We start from the raw sequence: 26,069 nt of genomic DNA, 5'->3' as shown, positions 1-26,069 counted from the left end.
TGTTCCTTGTGTAGTGAAAGAACAGAAAAGTAATCATCCCAACTGAGAGGATCATGTGATTTCCGAAAAAAATAACTGTATTTTAGATTAGCTGGTTGCTCTGAGGGAGACAAAATGAAGAACTGGGAGGTCTAAGACAGGAGAACTAAAAGATTTTAAGACTTTCTGTCATAGTTCATAAGGTCAGCCTGACCTACTAGCACTGCAAAGAAATGCTCATCCCCAAAGATTTCAATGATAATCAGACAAAAGATTCTGTGAACGTGTGAACTTGTGATAGTGATATTTCTCGGCTTGCACAATGGTCCCATTGCCAGCGATTCAAGATTTGCTGGCACCACAAGGAGCTATCCTTCTAACATTTCCCAACAGTCCAGGGAGACTCTGTCCAGCCTTCATAGGTGTTTGTACTACTGACTCCCTAAAAGGAAAAAGAAGGGCATTTAGTCCTACAGCAGCAGCCCACATTCACCCACAAGTGACATTACGTTACAAAACAATTTTGGAAATTAAAGGTGCAACTGAGAAATACTACATTGCATGGGAAATCACTGCCAATGTCAGTGACTAGTTACAAGGAAACACATTTAAAGAGAGTGTTGCTAACATTTCGTTCTCATCTCTGACAGCATTCCTGTCATGGATGTAAGGCTGATGTTAGGTTATTTTTATATTATACTTTAAAATCACATCTGGTAACTTCATCTCCGGGAATATGTAAACCCTCCTCTGCTAAGTGACTTTCCAAGTTGGCAGCCTTTAAAGGATGTGGAAACAATACAAACCAAATACCTTCTCTGGTTTTCACACCCAAGAGGTGTTTTCTTCCTTCCCCCTAGTGTTTTTCCCTCCTACAGTGGCCCCATAGCCCCAGATGTGAGAAGGTATAAATGATCACTTGTGTGGATGATGAGGAATTCAACAGAATCCGTGCGAGTATCCTAAATGAAAATGCCTCCAACACTGCTTTGAGGGCTGTGTGGAAACTCGATGAGGTGCCCAGTGGATGTCCAAGGCACACTAGGGAGAGTGGCTCTAGTCACTGTCCTGGGCCTTCTGTGTGCTTGCTTCCCTCCTAAGAGGAAAACCAGCTGTTGTGACACATGATAACAATCCCAGGGTAATCATGGCTTTGGAAATGAAGGTTGAAAAAAGAGTCAATGATGCCAGTTTGTTTTTTTTTTTAACCCAAGGACACCAAGATTTCTCAAATGTAAAGTTGTTGGGTTTTTTTTTAAAAATCATTTTCATTTAATTTTTTTTTTAATGTAATGGGACTCCAAGCACTTTCATCTATGGAGTCAACTTTTGCTCTGAGCTTTTTGGGCAATGGCAATACAAGAGTTAGGAAGAAAGCCATAGAATGCAGTGTCTTTTCTCAAGGATTTTTTCCCCTCTAAACTATGACAGGTTGCACCAACAATTGCTAACGTAAGCAGGAGACCCCTCAGATTAATGCCTTAACTGAGACAGCAAAACGGATGGGGAATTTGTGAAAAAAATATAAGAGGATCTGAAAAAAAATTACCACTCAGAAACTCTGAGGTACTCAGCCACAACAGAATAATAGGGTTTGGCCATAAACACAGTAGGAGTAAAAAATCAGGAAGAATTATGATTCTGTACAAATTTTCTACCAATGCCTAAAATAGTATACGTCGTCTCCAGGGGAGAAAATGCAACTTGAAGATAACTTCAGAGGCATAAATTGGCATGATGTTGAGGCTCCCTGGCTTTGGCGTAGCTTGTGTGGCCTTTTCAGTTCATCAGGACAAGTTGTACCAGGACAGGTGCAATCACAAAGAAGAGAAAAAATGGATGTTCAAGCTGTATGTAGACACCAGGGTGTTGGTTGGTCAAGGTGTCGTGCCTGTTAATCAGGTAGTTTAATCAGGCGAAACGTTACAAATCACTGTATTGAAGGAACGAGCTTCAAGCTCATTCTGCTTTATTAGCTACTAGTAAATCAAGGGGCTGAGAAGGGAGAGGCATGGAGATGTAGAAGAAGAACAGAGGCAGTAAATCTAGACAAAGAAGTGGTCTTTTGAAGAAAAAAGACATTTTAATACAGTCTGAATCTAATGGCCAACTAGGATATCCCTTCAATTCCAAGCTGTGATCATCACTATCAACACAAAGCAATCTCATGGCCCTGCCACCAGCCTTTCATTTCCATCCAGCTCATTCTCCAGGTCTGGGTGTTGCTCTTCTATGTAGTTCAATGCATAGGCTGTGGTCTCTAATACACAGAATGTCTTCCACAATGACTTAGTCCTGGTGCCTGGCATCCCAAACTATGCTTAATGGTGATGATAGGATACTCTGTTACTTGGTCATTTGGGACTTAGAAAAAAAGAGTCCCTAACCTCCACCACTGTTTCCACATGACCACCACAGGCTGATCATCTTTTCCCATCTCTTACTATAAGAGGGACCTTATCATTCTAGTCACCTGGATGATAGTTATAAAAAGCTTTAGGGAGTCTCTGTCTCAAGGTATCCACAATTACTCTCTTTCTGTCTTTCACTTGTAGACCATTTTTGCTTGCAGATCACACAAGCCCATGATGAGAAAACCAAATGGAGCTGCTTTGCAGAGCAAAATGAATGGAGCTATTAAAGTAAGATAAATGAGACTACATTCAACTGCAAAATTTGGCTTAGAGACTCTGTTATCTCCACTTTAACACTGCCTATCAACATTGAAGCTCAACTCCTAGCCTTAATTATTATACAGACATGGCTATACCCGAGCATCTTGAGTCAAAGTCTGCTTTGCCTGTTGGCAGTGTTAAAGAGACTTTTAAAAAATCACTCTAAATATATTCTGAGATTTCTGTAGGAAGCTTAGATTGGTTAAAGACTGCATTTTCAATTTTGCTGTGAGCTAGGTTCTGAACAGTAAAACTTTTGTTTCTAGCAAACACACTTTTAAAAAAAAGTGCTGAATACATTAAGGGAGTTCTTGAAGACTCACCTCTCCCAGGAATTCCATTGTCTGAACAAGCAATCAGTCTGTGCAGCCCCCACTTGCTCCATCATCATTTCCAAGAGCGTGGTGATAGGGGATGTATTACCGGATGAAACAGAAACAGCTATTACCCAGGGTTTTGAGTTATGAGTTTGGTGAACTGCTCATCGCAAGAGATGTCTAGGTCACCTGTCCATTACTAAAACCATATAATAGTGAACTTGACAGATCCTGACCCTAACCGTAAATGCAATGTCTGCTAGTACTGTGGTAGCCTTCTCAGGTCCCTTAAGAGATCTTGTCTATTCATAAATATGATGCAATAAAACAATTCCCCTACGTTCTCACTCTGCAACAGCAAGGTAGAAGATTATGTCTATGTTCCTATAATGACTGAAGTAATCTATGCATGAATACATTCCTTTGTCCTGTGTCTTTACCATCTGGCACCATCAAAAGCATTCATGGCAGCTTGTAGTAACAAAACAGCATGTACTGACACCAAAAAAAAAAAAACAGATTAATGACACAGAACACAAGAACTAGAAGGCAGCATATATAGTCATCTGATTCTTAACAAAGGTATAAAAAGTATACACTGAAAAAAAGACAACCTCTTCAACAAATGGTGCTGGGAAAAACTGAATAGCCACAGAAGACTGAAATTACATCAATATAAATATCAACTCATAATTGATTAAGGACCTTAATGTAAGACCTGAAACTTTAAAACTACTAGGTATAAATAATGACATTTAGAATAAGACTTTAATTGCTCAGGAAATAATAGCAAGAATTGACAAGTAGGATTCTATCAAATTAAAAGATTTTTTTGTACAGCAAAGGAAACAACTACCTGAGAGAAGAGACAGAATGTGGGAAAAAGTCTTTGCCAACTATCCATTTGACAGCAGATTAGTACCCAAAATCTATGAAAAACTTCAAATAAACACCCAAAGAGCAAGTAATGTGAGTCAATAGATGGGCAAATGAATTGAACTTCTCAAAATAAGTACAAAAGGCCAATAGATGGATGTACAAAAAAGAGAATATCTTTAGTCATCATGGAAATACAAATAAAAATTACAGTGAAGTGCCACCTCATCTGTAAGAATAGCCATCATCAAGAAAATAAGCAACAAATGCTGGTGGAGATTTAGGAGAGAAAAGAACACTTATATACTATTGGCTGAAAAGTACTCCAGTCTCTATGGAAATCCATATGGATGTCTCTAAAAAAAATAAAAATTACCATATTAATCAACTAGGAGGAGTGTAAATCAACATACAATAGAGACACTTGCACACCCATATTTATTGCAACATTGTTTACAATAACCAAGTTATAGAATTAGCCTATTGGCAAAAATAGCTGAGTGGATAAAGAAAATGTGGTATATGCATTCTGAAGAGTTTTATTTAGCCAGGAAGAAGAAAAAAAATTATGTAATGTTCAGGAAAGTAAAAGGAAATGGAGATTGCCATGTTAAGTGAAATAAGCCCGATTCAGGAAGAAAAATGTTGAATCTTTTCTCTTATATTCAGAATCAATGGTGTGTGTGTATGTGTGTGTGTGTGTGTGTGTGTGTGTGTGTGTGTGTGTGTGTGTGTGTGTGTGTGTGTGTGTGTGTGTGAGAGTACCAATCCTAGAGTTTAAACTCAGGGACTGGGCACTGTCCCTGAGGTTTTTGCTCAAGGCTAGCACTTTACCACTTGAGCCACAGCTCCCTTTCCACCTTTTTAGTAGTTCATTGGAGATAAGATTTTCACAAATTTTCCAGGCTGGCTTCAAACCACAATCTTCAGACCTGAGTACAGAGGCAAGCCACTGGAACCCAGCTAGAATTGAAATAGTTTTTCTAAAAGACATGAAAATTGAAGAAGTACTCTTTGGATGTACAAAAGGGACCAGCAGGAGAAGGGAGAGGGACAAAAGAAGGTAATAAGAGGTGGTTATGACCAAAGTACACTCCACACATGTATCTAAATGACATAATGAAGTTCATTATTGCATACAGTGAGCTTATACTAAGGAAATGAATTTGTTTTAAGTTACCATTGACTTTCTAGGGCTAGTCACACTCATTCCTTGCTTTCGAGAGTTTTCTGTCCAACTACTCTCCTGTCTATTAGTTGGCATCAAACTCTGGTTCTTTCTCCCAGTTGCTTACTTCTACTTCCTCCTCACTAATCTCCCATTCATAAACCAATAACTAGTGCTTGTCAAATGCTACCACAAAGATGAATGATGTAGAAATCTTGTGGATTCCTGGTGATTCCTGGGCTCTTCCCTTTAGAGTTTCTCATGCAGTAGGTTCAGAAAGGGGGTGCAAGAATTTGTTCTCTAACAAGTTCCTAGGTTCTGCTGCTGCTGCCATCATTTTAAATAGCATTGATGGGAGGAAGAAATTTTTTTTTACTACTCATGATTGTACTGAAGGAAAAGAATAGAATGCTGAGAGATGGGGGAGGAGAGTGCAGGGAATAAGTAAGCAGTAAATGCTAGGAACTAAGAACTCTTTTCCAAGAAGAAAGAGGAAATACATAGTGTTACTCTGGTGATAGCAGACTGAATAGTGGATGACTTTCCAAATATGAAACACAAATCAGCAAACACAGCTGAGTGTTCTAGTTCGCAAACTCATAGCTGTTGTGACCTTATTATTCTTTTTACTGGATGTTACTAATTCTGGAGTATCCAATATGTCACAATGAAATAATTTTCCAGACATTAGTTGTCTAACAAGTAGACCAGAAAAGTAAAAGGAGAATTAGAAATGTTTAAAGTGACAACTATATTATGGGGATAAGGGGTATATAGCTCAATGGTAGAATGCTTGCCTAGCATTCACAGGGCCCTGGGTTCAATCCCAGGACAATACCACCACAAGAAAAAAAAAACAGAATGGGAGTTGAGTATATAATTTTCAAAATAAAAAATACCATTCAACTTATGATTCCGAATTAGAAGCTTTCTGGGGTTGGAGTCGTGGTTTAGTTGGTAGAACATTATCCACTGAGCAAAAGCATCAAGTACAGAGTTCAAGTCCAGATTTTGAACCTAAAGAAAAAGAAACATTAAATAAGAACATTTAATGTAAGTTCACAGCAGAAAAATGTAAAATCTGAAAAAGAAAAAAAAGTTTAGAACTGAAAATCTGTAGAACTTAATAACAATGAACAAAATAGTTCATTGGACCAGCTCAATTGCTTAATGAGGATGAGAACAGATAGTGAACTAGAAGATAAGTAAATGTAAATTAACCAATGACCAAATTAGCTAATCCAATTATCCCTATCCAATTATAGAAAGGGGAAATCAAGGATTTACAAAAACAATGCAACCCCAGAAACCACAGGACAAATATACAACATTTATGTCACTGGAGTCCTAATTAAAATGAGAAAACCATTGGTGCAGGGGGAAAGAAAAACATCCCCAAGTAGAAGACATACATTCATAGGCTTAAGAAACTCAGCAAATGATTATCCATCCCACTGCACCTCAGCCAGTGACTCAAATTGCAAGGTAAATTAGAAAAGATTTCTTTCCAGAAGATTGCAGAAACTGGACATTTCTTTGAAAGATAGCATGTCAATAGCATTGCCAAAAAATTTAATAAATCAAACTAATACATGGTTTAGCCAAAATAAAAACATATAACTCATGGGTGTCACACAAAACTTCTGGAATGTCGGAGGTTTTATTCTCCCCTTCTTAAATTTTGGTTTCCTGAAGGATATCTCTATGGCTTTTCAGTATAATTTTCTTTGGAAACCTTTATATTTTTACTTAAAAGAAAAATCATATATGATAGTTTACTGTGAATGCTCACTTTCTTCACAGAAATAGTCTTAATGGTCAACTTTCCAATGCAAACATTTAAGAAAGTGTCCAGAGATGGGAAGAATTTGAGATATTGTAGCATACTTCTAGGACTTGTGAGTCACAAATAGCATATAGAAAGTAATACAGATAAGGAACTATATTATAAACTGAGACGAAAACTCAAGAGGAAGGAAAAAAAACCTAGTCTAAATTCTTAGAAATAAATCAGTCTGTTCATTTTGTTCGGCTAAAGAATAATAGGTATTTGTGCTCATCTTTCAACACTGTGAGAAATGCCAGACAGAAACAACTAAAAGGAGGAAGGATTTATTTTGGCTCATGATTTCAGAACTTCCAGTTCATCATGGCCAGAGGAGCCATGATGTAAAGGAGCCGACGTGAAGGCAGCCAGGAAGCAGAAGGGCAGAATGGCTGTGCTGGTGGGCTCTCTCCTTTTACTTGTTTGCTTCTATCTGGGCCCCCAGCCTATGATGGTACAGCGCACATTCAGGGTGGGTCTTCCCCACCTTCAGTTCATAATTTGTGTCAATTGAAAATAAGTTACAATAATAATAAAATAAAATTCATCTAGCTGGTATTTTTTTTAATGAAGATAAAGCAAGAAGCAAAATGATGTGAATGAGTTGTAAATCTAAATTACTTGACCTCACCCACGTCCAGAGTGGACAGATGACTTTCTTAGGATTACCCAGAGGGGTATAGTCTTCTGCACATGTCTTTTGGCTGAAGCAGGCAGGGTATGATGGCATATTATCTGTAATCTCAGCACTTGAGGCACAGAGGCAGAAGATCATGACCTTGCAATCGGCCAATACCCTGTCTCACAAAAACAAAATACTGTATAATGTAGATATTATTTTTGTCCCCAGTTATCACAATTTGGGCAAAAGTGGATTTTGAGTCATTAATAGAAATTAAATTAAATAGGCATATGCAAATTTCTGAACTTCTTTGATCAATTACACTAGAAACACTAGATATCTGGACTTCTACTATTTATATATATATTTCGGGGGGGGGGTCCGGTCGTGGGGCCTGAACTCTGGGCCTGGGCGCTGTCCCTCAGCTCTTCAGCTCAAGGCTAGCGCTCTACCACTTGAGCCACAGTGCCACTTCCAGCTTTTTTCTTTTTGCTTATGAGGTGCTGAGGAATCGAACCCAGAGCCTCAGGCACGCAAGGCAAGCGCTCTACCACTGAGCCACCTTCCCAGCCTCTATTTATAATTTTTTTGTCAGTTATAAGGCCTGAACTCAAGGCCTGGATGTTGACCCTGAGCTCTTTTGCTCACAGATTACCGCTCTGTGGCTCTTTGAGCCACAGCTCCACTTCTAGTTTGCTGGAGGATAACTGAAGATAAGAAGTCTCATGTAGTGGGCTGGGAAGGTGGCTCAGTGGTAGAGCGCTTGCCTTGCATGCTCAAGGCCCTGGGTTCGATTCCTCAGCACCACATAAGCAAAAAGAAAAAAGCCAGAAGTGGCGCTGTGGCTCAAGTGGTAGAGCGCTAGCCTTGAGCTGAAGAGCTGAGGGATAGCACCCAGGCCCAGAGTTCATGCCCCATGACCGGAAAAAAAAAAAAAAGAAGAAGTCTCATGTACTTTACTGCTCAGGCTGGCTTTTTTAAACATCATTAATACAAATTTGTTAATGGAAATCTAGGTCCTTTAAGGAGCAAGTCATATTCAGAAACTTTTAGAAATTGATATTTCTGAAACAAATGACCACTGATAACCTTTTTAAATGCTCTTTTAATTTAGCTAAGTGCCTTTTTTTAAGTTGGTCAAACAATTCTAAGTGCAATGCAAAGATTATATCTAAAATCTAAATGTTCAATCATCCTGTCAAAAACAAATATAAAGAAATGGAAAGTCTATATCAAATTAGTTCAATACAGTTTTGATTCATGGAAACATTGCTCATGGTTGCTTTTTGTTTCTTACTTATTCTTACATAGCCTACATGTTTCTTTTTAATTTTTTCTTTTTGTGTTTCCCAAGTTCACAATTCATATGAAATACCCATTGAAAGCAGGCAGAAAAGTGAAGTGGATATTTCAAAGCTCTTTGGGGATTTAAATAGGTTTTCACAATAAAACTTTGATTACTGAAAAAGGAAAGGACTTCTGGAAACAGCAGGAGTAAGAAATAGCCTAGTTCTAAAATCTCAAAAGAGACTGAACTTTATTGAGTTGAGACAGTGAGTCTTCAATCCTGGAGCCCAGGTCAAGCGCCAACCCAGCCAGACAGCACTGGACACTGGCAAAGAAAAAAGAAAACACTTGGAAAAGAGGCACAAGGTTGTGGTTTCCTGATAAATTAAGATGACACAGACAGTCCCACAGGGCTTGCTTCATTATAGGATTGTGAAATTTGGACTCAAACAGAGTGAGACAAACCCACAAGTTAGTGTTTTTAAAGTGCCTTAATAATCATTTTGAAAACAGAACACCCTTTCAGTTAGTCAGCATGACTGGAGTTTTGATCAACAAACACCAATATCACACAACCAACCTTTTCTGAACAAGTAGGGTCGAAGTAGAGGTGGCTTGGACTGTATTGCCTCTAGAGAGATAGATATAGATATAGATATAGATATATCTACGTACACATACACACACACACACACACACACACATATATATATATATATATATATATATATATATATATATATATAATAGTATGCAACCTATTTGGTTGTGTTATGTGACATATTGTTTTTCAGAGGATCTCAGAAATCTTGCCCCCTCCCACAAAGGTATTTAAGCTCTTTCACAAAGAAACCAAAGCTACTTTTTTTAATTTTTCCATTCTTGTCTCCTCACTTAAGAATCACCTATTCAAAACTAAACCTCACTTGGGCTACTTGGAAATAAATTTTTCTTCTCAATTTTTATCTTCTAAATCCTTTGAGGACTTGATTTTATATCATTTCATGGTGCAACAAATAGAACTGATTGGCTCCAAATGGGGGATTGCCAAGAAGTGAGAATGAGCAAAAGAAGAAGAGTGAGAAAGAGCACAAACCCGTCTTGACTTTTCCAAGTGTGGCTGGTGAGTTTGCAGAGCTTAACAGCCTTTTCTTACATTGTATGTAAATTCTGTCACATATAAGCTCAGCCTGTATTTACCATCTGGTACACCACCTCTCCACAGAGGTGGAGATAATTGCAAATGACTCTTGCAGGGCCCACCTGATTAGCTGGGAGACTGGCTCTTTCTCTGAATTCCACCTCATTTGTGTAGAAGCTATTATTTCTAAAGCTATTCTCATGATTATTCATGCATTCATCCTTTCAGAATAGTTTAAGTACCTCCCATGTTCAAGGTCATACAATTCAGTAGTGGTGCAGCACTGAATAGAATTAATCCTTGATTCTGATTGATTTTACTGTGTTTATGTTTCAAGGCAGGACTATGATTAGAATAGAGGAACATCTCATAAAGTTGTAACACAGTGAGGTGAAAATGTTCTGGCTAGGGCTGAGGCCATAGCTTTGCACAAGCTTCTCACATAGGGTAGGAATTTGAGTGGGACACTTTTAAAGTGCTCATTCTATTGGTTGGTGGTTTCATTTGTTTTGAGAGACTGTCTTCAAAATTTTGCCTAGAGAGCACACAAACTGTGTCCAAAAAAAAAGAAAAAAAGGGAAAGAGAAGGAGATGGAGAAAGGAAAGGAGGCAGGGAGAGAGGGAGAGAAGGAGAGAAGAAGGAGGAAAGAAAAGAGTAAGGGAACCAGGTGAAAGAAAGGAAAAGAGAAAGGGTGGGAGGTGAAGGAATGAAGGAAGAAGGAGAGAGAAGAGAGAACGAGAAAGAAAGCAAGATGAAAGGGAAATAGAGAAATAAAAAGGAACGAAGGAATTAAGGAAGGAAAGAAGGAAATAAGAAAGGGAGGGAGGGAGGGTGGGAGAGAGGGAGGGAGGGAGGGAGGGAAGGAGGGAGAGAGGGAGGGAGGGGAGGAGGGAGGAACTCTTCTTGAAATAAATGACTTTTATAGAGAAAGTAGTTTCTGTTGAGTCATATAATATATAGTAGGAAGATCCAGACCTAAGTTCAAATTCCAGTTCCTCCACAAATCCTCCTTTTTTAATATATATTTATTGTAAGGATACTGTACAGAGGGATTACAGTACATTTCTTATCGAGCACTGTTACCCCCTCCTTTATTTTTCCCCTATCATCCCTTCACGCCCTACCTCCCCAACTCCTCCCTCCCCCCAAATCCTCCTTCTTGAGTTTCCAAATTGGAGTTAATTCATCCCTCCCATATTATTGTGAGGATTACCATTATTTTATTGAACAAATTCTTATAAAGGACACTAGGGGCAGTCCTTGATACTAAGGATATAATAATTAGCAAGCATGGAAAGCCATCGCCCCTGTGGGATGCCTTATTGTCTTCCCCTTCTTCTTTGAGGTCTCCCTCATTTAGAGATGAAGGCAGTCAGGTGAAGATGCGCTGAATCATTTTCTGGATTCATCAAGTAGATCTAGCTCCAAGCTATACCTTCTGGGCTTGTGAGGTGATGATGGAAGAAGGCACATTCAACCTCTGAATTTGTTTCTCACACCGGTAGTCATGGGAAGACCCTTGCTAAACGACCAAAACATCCTATGTGTTCTAAGGGCTCCTGGATTCCAAATCTATTCATGAAACTTAAATAGTGATCATTTTGTTTGAAAGCCCTAACTATTGAAACATCAGTAGCTGCTCCTTTACCTTCCCATTCTTCTCTTTCTTAGCCTAATGATGAAACCATTCTAACACTCAATGTGTGGTCAATATCTTAGCCACCTTTAAAAGAATCTTAAGTACAAGAAAAAAGTTTGGGGGGGGAAGATGGGAAGGGATTGGAAGGGGAAAAGGAGGAGGCAACAATGCTTGATAAGAAATGTACTCATTACCTTGCCTATGTAATTGTAACCCCTCTGTATGGTATTTTCACAAAAGAAAGAAAGAAAGAAAGAAAGAAAGAAAGAAAGAAAGAAAGAAAGAAAGAAAGAAAGAAAGAAAGAAAGAAAGAAAGAAAGAAAGAAAGAAAGAAAGAAAGAAAGAAAGAAAGGAAGAAAGGAAGAAAGAAAGAAAGAAGGAAAAAAAGAAAGAAAGGAAGAAAGAAAGAAAGAAAGAAAGAAGGAAAGGAAGAAAGAAAGAAAGAAAGAAAGAAAGAAAGAAAGGAAAGAAGGAATGAAGGAAGGAAGGAAAAGAAAGAAAAGAAAGAAAGAAAGAGAGAGTTTATCTGTGGAGTGAATTTTTTTAATTGAGTTGAAACATACAAGACATTGAAAATGTTAGTAAAACACAAATATAGAATGTAGTTTAACTTCCTATTTATATGATCAGAGAAGCTTGCCCACACATTGGCCTATGACACCAGTGGAAGAGACTAGAGTAGGAAAGATACAGCTCTTAATTAATGTTCAATGGCTTCTTATACTAATGAACACCAAATTTGTTAGTGTGTTTAATTTTCTTTTTTTAAGCTCTTTCTTTACTACTTTATGCTCTCTGTGTTAGCTGAGTTTAGTGCTCTGGAATAACGACTTGCTGGATTACCTGTGTTTTTAAAAAATAAGTCCAGAAATACATAAAGGTAGATGGAGAGGAAAGGAGGGGAGAGGAGGGGAAGGGAGGGGAGGGGAGAAAGACAGAAGAACTGGGGGAGAGGGCAAGGGAGGGGAGGGGAGGAGAAAAGAGAGGAGGGGAGAGGGAGGGAGAGAGGGAAGGGACAAAGAGGAGAGGGGAGGGAGGGAGAGAGGAGGAATGACAGAAGGGAGGGGAGGAGAGGGAAGGAGAAAAGAGGAGAAGGGGAAAGAGAAGGAAGAGAAAGAAGAAAAGAGGAGGAGGAAAAGGAGAAGGAGAAAGAGGAGACAGAGACAAAGATGAAGATGAAGACAGTAAATAAAAAGAAAACTACTGAGTGAAATTGTCGTAATTCTTGTAATTACTAGCCACACTAGTAATAATCAGCTCTTAGAAGGCCAATTGCATTCACTGAAAGAAGTAAGGATCTGAAACTAGCCTTCAGTAGAAGCAGGTGATTACCCCCAAGTGGTGTTGCCCCCAGCGAACTAGGGTTGAGTTTCGGTTCCAAGGAAAACTATATAATTTCTGACCAACTGGTTCTTCAGAGCCCAGGGCGAGACATGCCATGCATACTGTTGGTCCAGGTGTGACTCATAACCGTTTTTGGTCAAGCTATGGACCAAGGATATTTTTCTGTAAAGGTCAACCAATCATATTTTCCCATCTTAGCGTGCTTTAAATGTTAACCAATCATGCAATTTCTTATGTAAAAGTTCCTTAAAGTTGTTTGTTCAATACTATAAAAACTGTGCTGATTTTATGCTCCAGGCCTCTTAGCATCACCGGTTACCAAGTGCGCTGAGGACAAGCTCCAGCTTGCAATAAAGGACTCTTTGCTGTTTGCATTGATCGTGGTCTCTGGTGGTCTGTGAGGGGGCATCTGAAAACAGGGTACTTCATCACTCTCTAGTTAAGGAAATGAAAATATCCTTATTAATCTTCCTAAAGGAAGTGTGAGAGGATGCGAAAGGGCAGGGTAGGGACCAAGACATGGATATCAATGTGGACAGTCTGGCGTTGTTGGAACAGCTATGCTTATTTCTTGGTTGTTGGGTCTTTATCCAGTTTTATATCTGCAGGGAAGGAGGATGTGATCTACAAATCTGTTGTATTTCAAATTATATTTTTACCCTTGGGTGAAGTATACACTGTGGTAGTTTGGAAAAGTATGAGTTGGATTTTCTCACGTGGGTGCATGCATGCGTGCGTGCGTGAGTGTGTGTGTGTGTGTGTGTGTGTGTGTGTGTGTGTGTGTTGGGAAAAAGAAGGAATCAGCTGTATTTTGCATTTGTTCAAGTTCCAAAGTGCTGATGCAAGAACAAGTGTCTTTGTTTCACATCAAATTATGGGTATTTTATTTTATTTTATATTTTAGCAAAAATGAGTCAAAAGGAATCAGACAAATATGAGTTGACTTTTCTTAAAGGAAACAGACAAGACTGGGGTCAGATGTTCCTCTCCTGTGTTCTATATTGATGATAGCTTAAGCTGCTTTTCTACAATGCTCAGGAAATAATTACAACCAGATTTGTTTTTGTGATAATTATGTCCCATTCCATTCATCACCCCTCACTCTTCCACCAACGCCATCTCCATGGACCTTGCCTTTTTCATTTATTTTGTTTTGTTATCCTCGAAGATAGTCACACAGGAAAACCATGGATTTAACTTCCAGAATGGCTAAGACAGTCGTTCACCAAGCAAGATGCTCAAAGCCGTCAGTTTCACGGACTGAATGAAGAGTGTTTTTCTCATGTTAAGGTTGTGAAGATCCATATTCTTAGACACCAAGCCAAAAATAATGGGTTTGCCTTTTCTGGTATGGGAGGGGACCCTGCCCTATGACCTAAACTGCCCACACAACCGTTGAGCAATCATCCCATTGGCCTCTTGAAATGGACAAGATGAAAACAAGGAGTTGTCACTTCAAACTGAGGGTTTTTTTTTTTCTGTTTCTCCAGAAACAGCTTATGTTACTAACAGCATTATGAAAATGCATGGAGGTTTTAGGAGAAATATCAGAGATATTAAATGTAGCAACAGAAATCATGTTTCATGCTGAAAATCTCAGGGTTTTACAAAAATGTGCATTGAGGTTCTTAGTTTCCTCTGTAATGCAAATGATCTTTCTCTGGACAAGTATATGGATTATGTACCAGAAAACTAATGGTAGTCAGAACTGTGTGTGATCAGAACTTATTAACTTTGAATGCTTACCAAATACAATGGTTAAAAAGGTAATCTTGTCCATCTGTTTCACTGAATTTCAGAATTTAAAGTGGCACAAAATCTACTCTCCAAACTTCCTCCTTAATTCTTCTTTTTTGATGCTAGGGCTTGAACAGAAGCTCACACTCTCTCTTGTCTTTTTCAGTCATGCTTGGTGCTCTAGCACATAAGCCATGCTTCTAGCTCTGGCTCTGTGCTGGCTAACTGGAAATAAATGTCTATTGGATTTGTCTGCCCAGGCTGGCTTCAAACTATAATCCTTCAGATCTCAGCCTCCTGTGTAACTAGGTTTGTAGATGTGAGCTACTGGCACTCAGTTAAGGTTACAATTCTTAATCCATAAGTGTTACCAGAAAAAATTACATATCTTCTCATTTTTTCAGTGTTCTCATCTCTAACATGGACTAGTTGTTCCCACTGTATACAAGCAGAATAAGAATTAAAAATACGTAGAACAATACCAGCTACATAAGAAATACCCAATTATTGTTAGCTATAATGTTTATTTAAAACTTCCCAGTTCTCACTGCAATCTGCAGAACAATTGAAAAAAATCTTTCCTCAGCACTATTGACATTTGGAGATTTTCACTGAAGTCTTTCCAATGCATTGTGGGAGTGTCAGGAGCAGCTCTGGTCTCTACCCATTAGCTGCCACCAGTATCCTAATTATGTTAAAGATAGAATGTCTTCAGGCTTAGCTAAATGTTCTCTGGAGGTGTGGAGGAAGAAACAGAGGAAAATTGCCCCATGTGAGAAGTACTATTCTAGAATATTCAACTATTTAGTGCACATGTTCTAAGTAGATGATGTTCTCTACCAATGAAATTGTCCAAAACATCAAAATTCCAAGCACATCTATGCCCACTTTTGAATCAAATTTTGAATTTAGGTGTCTGTGAGGTCTGTCACGGGTTCTATGTAGGGGCAGATGGGCCACTCCTTTGACTCTTCACTTCTGAAATGGATGTTCATGGATAAAGAAGCAAATAAGCAGAAATAAAAGAACCTTCATCAACAATTCTTTTGTTTCTTGAGTTGTGGCTATGAGTTCTGGCATTCTGTGGCAGAGGGAAGAATCAGAAGCAACATAGCTACCCTATGCATAGGGAAGGCTTGGGAAACAGGGCGGAGAGATGATCATGTGAGTGGGAGACAGTGAATTGGGTACATTGTATGTCTGTATGGACATGTCAAAATGAAACCCCTCTAAACAATTAGTTGATGCTAATAAAACCTATGATAAAAAATTCAGACTTGAACATCCAAGATGAGAAAACCTGAACTCATTTTTATAATAAAAAATGAGAACACAGATTTATCTAGTGATAGCAATCCCTCAAATATTAATAACACACCAATGAATCCACATGAAAATCCCCAAAAAATGTACATAGAACTAACCAAATTTAAGCTGTTTCTTCTATTGTTTGGGATTGGAAATGTAACATATGAAATATACCAACATACAAAATACCCAGAATAGTTTACCTAAACTAATACAGACAAAAGGCAGATTAGAGGCTTCCAAGAACTTAAGAAAATGGAAAACAGAGCAAGACTGATTAATGTATATGTATATACCTTTTGGGGTAATGAAAACATTTGAGGTCTAGATCATGTGATGGTTAAACAACAGTGTAATGTACTACATACAAATGAACTATATACTGTCATATTGTTGATTCCATGCTATGTGGATTTTATCTTAATTTTTAAAATGTTTAATCAGTATGTGCCCACTACATTTGAGAATGTCCATTAGAGAACATTTATTATAAATACACAAATACAAAAATACTGATGCTACAGGGGCCAAGTATCTAAAACCATGCATTTCCAAACATTTCAAATTGCCATTGTTTAAATTCCATTACACTCAAAACAGCAATGTTTATATAGAGACAGAATGATTGAGAGGTTTTCAGACTTAAAAGCTCAGATATCCAGCTAGAATTAAATCCGTACAACATGACCAAGAAAATGGAGATGAAGCCTACTAAACAAAAAAATTAGTTTAAATATCAGGAGGTATCACTCAGTGGTGAAGTCAGCTATATTTTCAAAAGGGCAGCCAAAAGGAAGTTATCCAAATCCCATAATTTGGGCCATTAAAAATGAACCTGAAAAGAAAAAAAAAGTTAAAAGGCCAGAAAATACTCCCTGTACACCAATTTTATACTGGCAATCATGAGATTCAATGACAGAATGAGTGTTATAACTTCTGGGTCCAACAGCCAATGGCTCCAGCTTTCTTATGGTTTGTACATAGGTGGGCCATTTGTTTGTCTTTTTTACCAAAGAATTTATTTAGGGGAGGATTTGAAACATGGAAGATGAAAGATGCCTCAGAAAACAAGAATTCCCTTGAATTTAACTACTAAAACAAATCAAATTCATATAGCTGTCACATAGCCATATATTTTGCTGTGTCTTTGTTCTGCGTTTTCACTTCTTTGTCTGGTCACTTTTAATAAAAAGCTCAAACAATTCTGTTATATGGGGTGAGTGACATTGCAGGTTACATAAACATAGGAAGTCATCAACCCTCCTTCTTGGAGAGGAGGGAGATCTAGGCCAGATAAACCCATTGAAGGCAGACAGAGTAATTAAAACAAAAAACAAAAAGGGCAGACTGAGTCCCCATAGGCCCTCCCACCATTCTTAGCTCAGAACGTGGATGCAAGAAGAAGAATAGAGATTTCCATCAGCCTCCTCACTCCAATGCTCCTCTCTTGGCCTTAGAGGATAATAATCTCTTCTCAGAGATTCCCTGGGACAGCAGGTGAACTCTGGAGAGGATTACTAGTGATACAAAAAGAAGTAGCTAACATTTATTGAGTTCTTTCTCGGATGAAGAAAAATTCCTTAAGTAACTTGACAAACATCGTATACCTGGTAAGATGTGTCATTCTTCTGGGCTAAATGCCTGAACAGACTGGGTACCAATCGTTTAGACATTCTGCCTCCTGGAACACAGTCAACTCAGAGAAGCTAGTCAAACCTAGAGCTGCAGAAATTCCTTTCTGGAGGGGGAGATGATGCCTAATCTTGCAAGACAAAATTGCATCTTATTCGTGGATGAAGAAGGGGTAGCAGTCTGAACCAGAATAGGGAATAATATAAACAAGTATTCCAAGCTGTAAAATAGATTTCTTGGGCTTTCTTCTAAGCATAGGGACGACAACGATGATCCAAATTAAACTCCATCAAAGGTCTTCAGAAACATGGGATCAATGAAAGATAATGCCAGCCCAGGACACAACTGGGTTTTCCAATGTGCAGCCATGAAGTACATCTAGATTGGCGTTGAGGCTCAGCCAATGAATAGCAACTAAGCAACAGATTGCAGCTCCAGAGGCCTGGGAGAGGAGAGAAAGGAAAAGTCTGATGAAAGAAGCGCAGAGAAGTATGCATCAGTAGAAGCAGAATGGAGGGATTCCTGGGACAGGGAGGGCATGCTGGCAAGTAGAGAAAGCTGCCCTTCAGCCATCCTACTCAATACATAGATGAGGCTACTGGATACTCTAGACCTGGTTCACAATGGCTTGGCAAACAGGTTGGGGACACGTGGATGCCCAGATGCACTGTGATTTCCTGCTTCTTGCTGAACCTTTAATCTACCAGTTGTGTGTCCTTGCCCCAGGACCTGCGCTTTTGGCAGAACTATGTGCTAGTCGACAGAACTATGTCCTATGTTTTGGCCAATTGTCGCTTCTCTGCTTCAGTCAAAACATTCCCTCTTCATTCCCCACTACATTCCATCAAGGCTTTGCCAGAGGCCTGACCAGGAAAAGAAAAGAATCTGAAGACTGAAGTCCGGGTGGGTTAGACTTTCCAGATAATGCTGACATTTTAACAAATGCCTTTAGCGCTACAGAGGAAATTTGGTGGGAAAGTTTTAGGCACTGGCAGGGTGAAGGGAAGAGCTGTTTTACGAAACACTTCTTATATGCTTGTTCTTTTCAAATGAAGCCTTGTAAATGATAGCTTAATTTGATTCTATGTTTATTGTCTGTGCTTTCTCCTCCACTCTTCCTCCCCTTTCTCTTTCTCTCTTAGTCTTTCATCTCTTTGTGTGCCTCATCTGTCTGTCTGTCTGTCTCTCTGCTTCTATATCTCTATCTCCTCTCCTCTCTGTAACATTTCCCTATACATTTTCCCAGTCATACAGAAATATTGGATTACTGCATATTATTTGTATTTCAACCTTGTTCTATAGTTGTATGCACACAGTTCTTCAAAATATATGTTCCTAATTATGTTCAGCATTTTGTAGCTATCATATGCTTGCTTGAAAATGAATGGCTTATATGCTATTTATTGGGTTCAATTTTTATTAAATCAATTATGTTATTTTTTTTCAAAGTTTCTATAGCCTATTAACTATTTGCTCTTTTATACACAAGTTATAGATGAAGATAGTTTTTTTTTATTTAATTTCATTTTATTTGTGAACATAATGTACAGAGGAGTTACAATTACATGGGCAGGATAATGCGTACATTTCTTACCAAGCATTGCAGCCTCCTCCTTTGGTTTACCCTTCACATCCCTTCCCAGCCTCCCCCCTTCCCCCCAATCCCAATCCTTCTCCTTCCTCCCCCTTCCCCCCCACCCCCCACCGACGTTGTAAAGCTCGTTTTGGACATGACAACTTGTACTTCTCATTGTTGCAACAGGTCCACCTGTATCCTTAAACAACTGGTTTTCCCCCATCTCCTCCACAAGTTATACTGACATCAAATATATTGAAAGCAGGGGTTATACTGTGGGGGAGAGACATACAAAGCAACAAAGAGATAATCTTATAAATGCGTTAGAAACACATGCATGAAAGAAAAAAACATTAAAATACATATCTAAGGGTTCATTTTCCTGACATCACATTATCTGACCTTTTCCACTTGACTCATACATATACTAGATATTACAAATAAGGGAAACCATGGGACCTATGTTTCTTTGGGCCTGGCTTACTTCACTTAATATAATTAATTCCAAGTTTTTCCATTTCCTAACAAATGGGGCAATGTCATTCTTTCTGATGGAGGCATAGAATTCCATTGTGTATATATACCACATTTTCTTGATCCATTTAGATGAAGATAGTTTTTAAATTTCGCCTTGCATTTGTGCTAAGTTTTGCTTCATGTTTCTCAAATTTATATGATTAGGTATATTAGTTTATAAATAACCCTCTGTTGGCTTTTTGGTTTTTTGAAAGAGAAAAGTTTGAACTCTGGGATCCCACTGGCTAGGCAGGCATTCTATCATTTGACCCACACCCCAAGCTTTTTCTCCCTTTCAGTTAGTGTTCAGAGGGGGTTTGGAACCTTTGCCTGGGCGTATCTCCAACCAAGATCCTCCCAATCTCCACCTCTAACTAGCTGGGATTACAGGATAAACTCTGGCACCCAACCTTATAAATTCTTTTCCATTATGTGGTTAGCCATTTATGTATACTAATACTACTTGGTCTGATAATAATATAGCTATACCACATATATTTCAATAACATTTGTGTAACATATTCATTCTTTATTTCTTTGTAACAGATCATCCCCAAAAGCAGTGGTTTAAAACATCAATTCCACTTTTACTATCATACCAGATAATGTATGTCAGGAATTGTGGAGAGACTTCACTGGATAGTACTTGCTTGGGGCTGAAGTTAAGACATTGGCTGCAGACCCAGTCTACTTGGAGTTTGGGGATCTGTTTCCCATATGACTCCTTGCTGGCAAGCTGGTGTTAATTGTTGGTGAGAGGCTCAGTTCCTCCCCACAGGGGCCCTTCCTCAGGCTGCTGAGCTGAGCACTCTCACAATGTGGTGGTTGAGTTCCCCCAGGGGGGATGGAAGACGAAGGATCCAGTGGGATGCCCCTTCCTCCACTGCACTAGTTCCTCCACTTCCTGTTAGAGCAGGACTGGAGCCTGCCTTGTAGAAGGGAGCTTTGCCAACTGACACCAGTGCTCGCCACTGCCACCTCTGTCTTTCTCTACTATTTTCCGTTCTATGTCTGTTCTTCAATTTTCTAAGGGTGCCTCTTGGACACAGATAGAGGTGAAATTTTATTCTGCATAATATCCATTAGCTTTCAATTGGATAATTCAATTTATATTATCTGTTGATTAATAACAAATTAGGGCTTGTTGCTATTATCTTTCTCTCTTTCCTCGACATCTTTGAAACTAATTTTCCTTAGATTCCATATTTTCTGTTGTATTCAATGTGAAGTTATGCATCCGGTTTACACTCTTTACAGGTTTTTCTATAAATCTGAGCATTGCTATTTTACTTCAAATACTAAAGAAAAGAAATATCTATCATGTGAATTCACATTCTTCGGAATTTTGTCTGTGGAACTTAGTTAAGAATTAGGGGTGAAGTAAGCTAAGTGAGAAGAGGAGAGCTATGGATCAAGTCTGCATACTGACTGGCAAGAAACCTTCATTGGGTGAGAGGATTTTAGGTAGGAGAAAAGATGAGTGAAGAGGGACACAAAGGTTCCAGCCAGCCTGCTGAGGCAAACCAGATAACTCCTGCTCGCATGATTGGTTCAACATTAGCCAGATGTTCTCAGAGCTGTTCAGTTTGATGACCAATGCACAGATTGCCACAGATGAACATTTCAGGATGTTGAAAACCATGGAGTTACAGGGTCAGTCACTGAAGGAAAAGAGTTGTTTGGAAGCCATAAATAAGCAGTGAGAAAGTATAAGCCACTAGACCCCCACAGTATAACCCCTGCTTTCACTGTATTTAATGTCGATATAATTTGTGGAGGGGAAGGGAAAAACAAATCGTATAAATAGGGATACAGGTGGACCCATTGCAACAATGAGATGTACAAGTTGTTATGTCGAAAACGAACTTTACAACTTTGGTGCAGGGGTGGGGGGGGGGCGGGGAGGGTTGGGGGGGGAGGATGGGAAGGGATGGGAAGGGGAAACAAAGGAGGAGGCTACAATGCTTGATAAGAAATGTACTCATTATCTTGCCCATGTAATTGTAACCCCTCTGTACAGTATTTTCACAATAAAAAATAAAAATAAAAATAAAATATAAGCTACTAGATGGTCAAGACTGCCAATTTCCTGTGGACTAAATCTATTCCCTACCCTGGGCCTCAAGAATTTGCTTCCTGTCACCTCTGGAGGTGATGTCACACATGGGCAGAGTGATTTTAAAGTAACAGTTCTCAACCACTTCCTATCCAAACGTGGGAGTGCTCTCTTAGACACTTGTCTCTCCTGGTTCCAGAGCTACGAGGCATACCCAAAAGACAAATACCATGAGGACAAGAACCCCTTGGGCTTCCTTAACCCTGGCACCATGAGAAAAGCTCTGCCTTGATCTGATGACTGAAAGGTTGTGTCAGAGTGACATGAACTCCATCGAGGAGGACCAGCTACAGTACCCCAAGTACAGAGGACTTCGGGAAGAAGGGGCTGGGTTCCTCACCTACTACTGCAAGGCACCTTCTCGCCTAGATCCAGAAAATGTGGTTGTCCTCAATGGCTGCTCCTCTGTCTTCTCTGCACTTGCTATGGTTCTGAGTGATCTGGGGGAGGCCTTTCTAGTCCCAGTTTCCTTCTATGGTGGCTTCGCCTTTAGCTCTGTTTGCAAAAGTTGAGTTGATGATTCCTGTGTTCCTGGAGAGCAAGTTCATTTCTGAAAAGGCCCATGTTCTCCAGATCACTGTAGAGAAGTTGGAGGTGGTCTTGCTTGAAGTGAGGGTTAAGGGAAAAACCATCAGCGGTATTGTACTAACCAACCCTCAGAATTCTCCGGGTGGTGTCAATTGATGGAATACTTGTCCTTTGCCAAGAGGCATAGCCTCCACGTGATCATAGATGAGAGTTGCCTGCTGTCCATGTTCGGTGAAGACATCACATTCCACAGTGTTCTGAGCCTAACAAGTTGGCCTGACCCTAAAAGGACCCATGTGATCTGGGATGCCAGTTTGGATTTCGGCATCTCCAGCTTCTGTCTTAGTGCTCTGTACACCCACCATAGTCTTGTGGCCTCTGCCATGTACTCCTTTGGCTGCCTCCATGGTGTCTCTGGCATCACGCAGTACAAGCTAGGCTGATTGCTCCAGGACAGAGGATGGATTGATGAGGTGTACCTGCCCACTAACCACTCCTGGCTGCGGGAAGCTCACAAGTATGTCACTAGCAAGCTAGAGGCGCTGGAGATCCTATTTCTCCCTTGTAGCTCTGGCCTCTCTGTGTGGATCAACCTGAAAGATTACCTTTACAACCCAGCTACATTTGAAGAAGACCTGCTCCTCTATCACACTTCCTGTAAAGCAAGCTGATATTATCCCATGGCAAATTCTTCAGGTGTGAGAAACCTGGCTGGTTCCACCTTGTCTTTGCAGAAAAACACAATCAACTCAAAAAGGCTGTGAGTCGGTTTCTTCAGGTGCTACAGGAGCAGAAACAGGATTGCTTAGAGAGACTACTGGAGGATGCCCTGAGGGAGTAGGTTATCTGCCTTCCATCCAGCAGCTTGAGTCAGGCCAGCCACATGCTCAAAGGTCCCAGGAAGCAGCCTCCAGCTCAGAAGGCTGTGGTTGAACAGTGACTCCTCTGCAAATGGTCTCAACTGACCCACTCATCAATCTCCTAAGCTGAGCGTCTACCATCTTTGGAAGCTTTGCATTGTTTTAGTCTTTGCTAGCCATGTGTATGCAAAAGGATGTATTTCTTTTTTAAAAATTGGGGTTAGGGTGGTAGGGTCTGGAGAAGGAGAAAGGGAGCTTTCTGGCTTCTTATTTAAGTGGTTTATTTTTTTATATTTTAATGCCTAATAAATTCCATATTCTTAAAAAAAAAAAAAAGAATTAGGGGTAAAGCAGCTTTTCCAGAAAAAAAGTTGTTTTGCTTCTTCCTTAGGGCATCACCAATCTAATACCACTTTAAAAAATATTATTATTATCTTTAAGTAGTTGTACAAAAGGGTTTCAATTCAAGATGTCAGTTTATAGGTATAGTGTACCTTGATCAATATCATCCTTTTCATAATTTTCCCCATCTCTCCCAACCACACCTACCCCCTCAAAACGATTACTTTAAGTATAGGGAGTTAGGGACCATGAAGACAGTATGAATTCAGCATACAAATCTACATAATGGCTATTATTCATGAGGAGTTTTCATAAGGGATTTTCTGTTTCCATTTGTGATTTAAAAAAAAAAGTTTTCTGATTGTTTTGGCTTTTTTTTGGTTGTTTTGTCTTAGTATGGACATTGGTCTTGTTTGGTACCTCATCCCATTACAAAAAATAATGAGCCATTGAACCTTTATAATAATAAAGAGAGATTGTTATTGCTTGTTTATTCAAGTCCCTAATTTCCTGGGGGGGGGGGTATTGTTTGTTAGTTTTGTTTTTCTTCTCTGACTTTTTTTGTGTGAGGAGATTGTTGTTTTGATGGATTTTTTTTTTTTGGATGAGGATTTCCTTACTTTCTTCTTAGCCTAGTGCTTCAAAGGCTTTTCAAATCTGTATTTGCTGGATGCAGATGGTTCATGCCTATAATCCTAGCCACTCAGGTGGCTGAAATCAAAGGATTGTATGATCCAAAGCCAGCCTAAGCAGGAGAGTCCATGAGATTCTTTTTAAAAATTTTTTATTGTAAGGATACTGTACAGAAGGATTACAGTTACATGAGTAAGGTAATGAGTACATTTCCTATCAAGCATTGTTACCCCCTCCTTTGTTTTTCCCCTATTATCCTTTCCCCCATACCTCTCCAACTCCTCCCTCCCCTCCCCCAAGTTGTAAAGTTCATTTTCAACATAGTATCCTGTACATCTCATTGTTACAATGGGTCAACCTGTATTCTTGTTTCAGCATTTTGTTATTTCTCTTCCCCTCACCAAATTAGAAAAATGTGTATATAAGATGAAGGGCACCAGAATCAAATACAGTGACAACAGGAGTTATACCATGGGGGAAGAACATACAAAAAAAAAAAAAAAGATTCTTCATCTGCAATTAACCACAAAAAAGAGGAAGGAAATGATGGTGGAGGAGGTGGAGGAGGAGAGACCAGAAGTGGAGCTGTGGCTCAAGTGGTAGAATACCTTGAGAAAAAAATAAAACAAAAGAAAAGCTGGGGGGGGGGGGACAGCATCCAGACCCTGAGTTAAAGCCCCAAGACCAGAAGAAAAAAAACACAGAATTATATTAGCCAGAGAGGTTTCAAAATACTCTCAACTAACTCTCTGTGGCCATCAGCCACAGAACACTGGTAAAAATCTGCAGCCTGAATCTAATCATGTTGATCATTTACTAACACAAAAATATTGACAGCCCCATGGAATTTAAATAAGCCTCAGAGCCTAATGATACAATATTTAAAATTCCAGATAAAACTCAAAATTAAATAGTTTATGAGCCAGTAAAATATTAATTTAAATATAATCAACTCGAACCAGGTCCAAGATGATACAGATGCTGCATTATCTGGAAAAGACATAGCAGCTCTTTCAAAATGCCTCCATACAGAAAAACAAATCCTTTTGAAACAAATAAAAAAAACTGTCCTCAATCAAATAGAGATACAAAGAAGAATCAACTGGAAGTTGATTCTGGAAGTTGATATACAGTAACTTAAAATTAAACTTATGAGGGGCTGGGAAGGTAGCTCAGTGGTAGAGTGCTTGCTTGCTTTGCATGCATTAGGCCCTGGGTTTGATTCCTCAGCACCACATAAGCAAAAAGAAAAAAGCCGGAAAGTGGCGCTGTGGCTCAAGTGGAAGAGCGCTAGCCTTGAGCTGAAGAGCTGAGGGACAGCGCCCAGGCCCAGAGTTCAGGCCCCACGACTGGACCCCCCCCCCAAAAATTAAACTTATGAGATTGTTTGGGTGTAAATTATATTAATTACCATTAAAACTTTGCATGTACAACATTTTTCAAAGCATCAAATTGCCATATTAGTAGAACTAATTTAAAATTTTGCTCTTAAGTCATTTAGAATTATTATTTGTAAAATATGAAAGCCCTAAAAATATATGTGTTCTGGGTGACTCCAACATATCTGGAGCTCTACAAATTCCAATATTTATAAGAGGGAATATATTTCCCAAGCTTTTATCAATTCCCTCAGCTGTAGTTTATGGTGCTGGGTAGGTAGTTCCTAGAGTAGTTGTGAGAATTAAGTTGCATAATGCATGTTAAATGTAAGCATTCATTCATTATAAGGTACTACTATTGTTATTTTGGTGCTATCACATGCCTGTTATATTGTATTGAAATTGCTTTGGCAATGAACATGGTTTAGGCTGATGGCTATACTGTATCCTGGTGTGTAATCTTTTGGGTAAATGCCCAGTAGTGAAATTGCTGGATCATAAGGTAGTTCTATGTTTAACTTTTTCTTTATTGGTCATGGGGCTTGAACTCTGTGCCTGGGTGCTGTCC

The 26,069-nt window shown here is 39.2% G+C and overlaps 1 pseudogene; it reads left to right on the top strand.

Moving 5' to 3' along the window:
* Nucleotides 1-1,716: 1,716 nt before the first annotated feature.
* On the top strand, nt 1,717-23,128 carry LOC138834666 (probable inactive 1-aminocyclopropane-1-carboxylate synthase-like protein 2 pseudogene; annotated as a pseudogene).
* The last annotated feature ends 2,941 nt before the right edge of the window (nt 23,129-26,069 follow it).

This window comes from Dipodomys merriami, unplaced genomic scaffold (assembly GCF_024711535.1).
Source record: "Dipodomys merriami isolate MVZ:Mamm:240054 unplaced genomic scaffold, mDipMer1.0.p SCAF_1, whole genome shotgun sequence".
Taxonomy (NCBI): Eukaryota; Metazoa; Chordata; class Mammalia; order Rodentia; family Heteromyidae; genus Dipodomys; species Dipodomys merriami.
The sequence above is the reverse complement of the archived record's forward strand: the minus strand, read 5'-3'. Positions and strand labels throughout refer to the sequence as shown.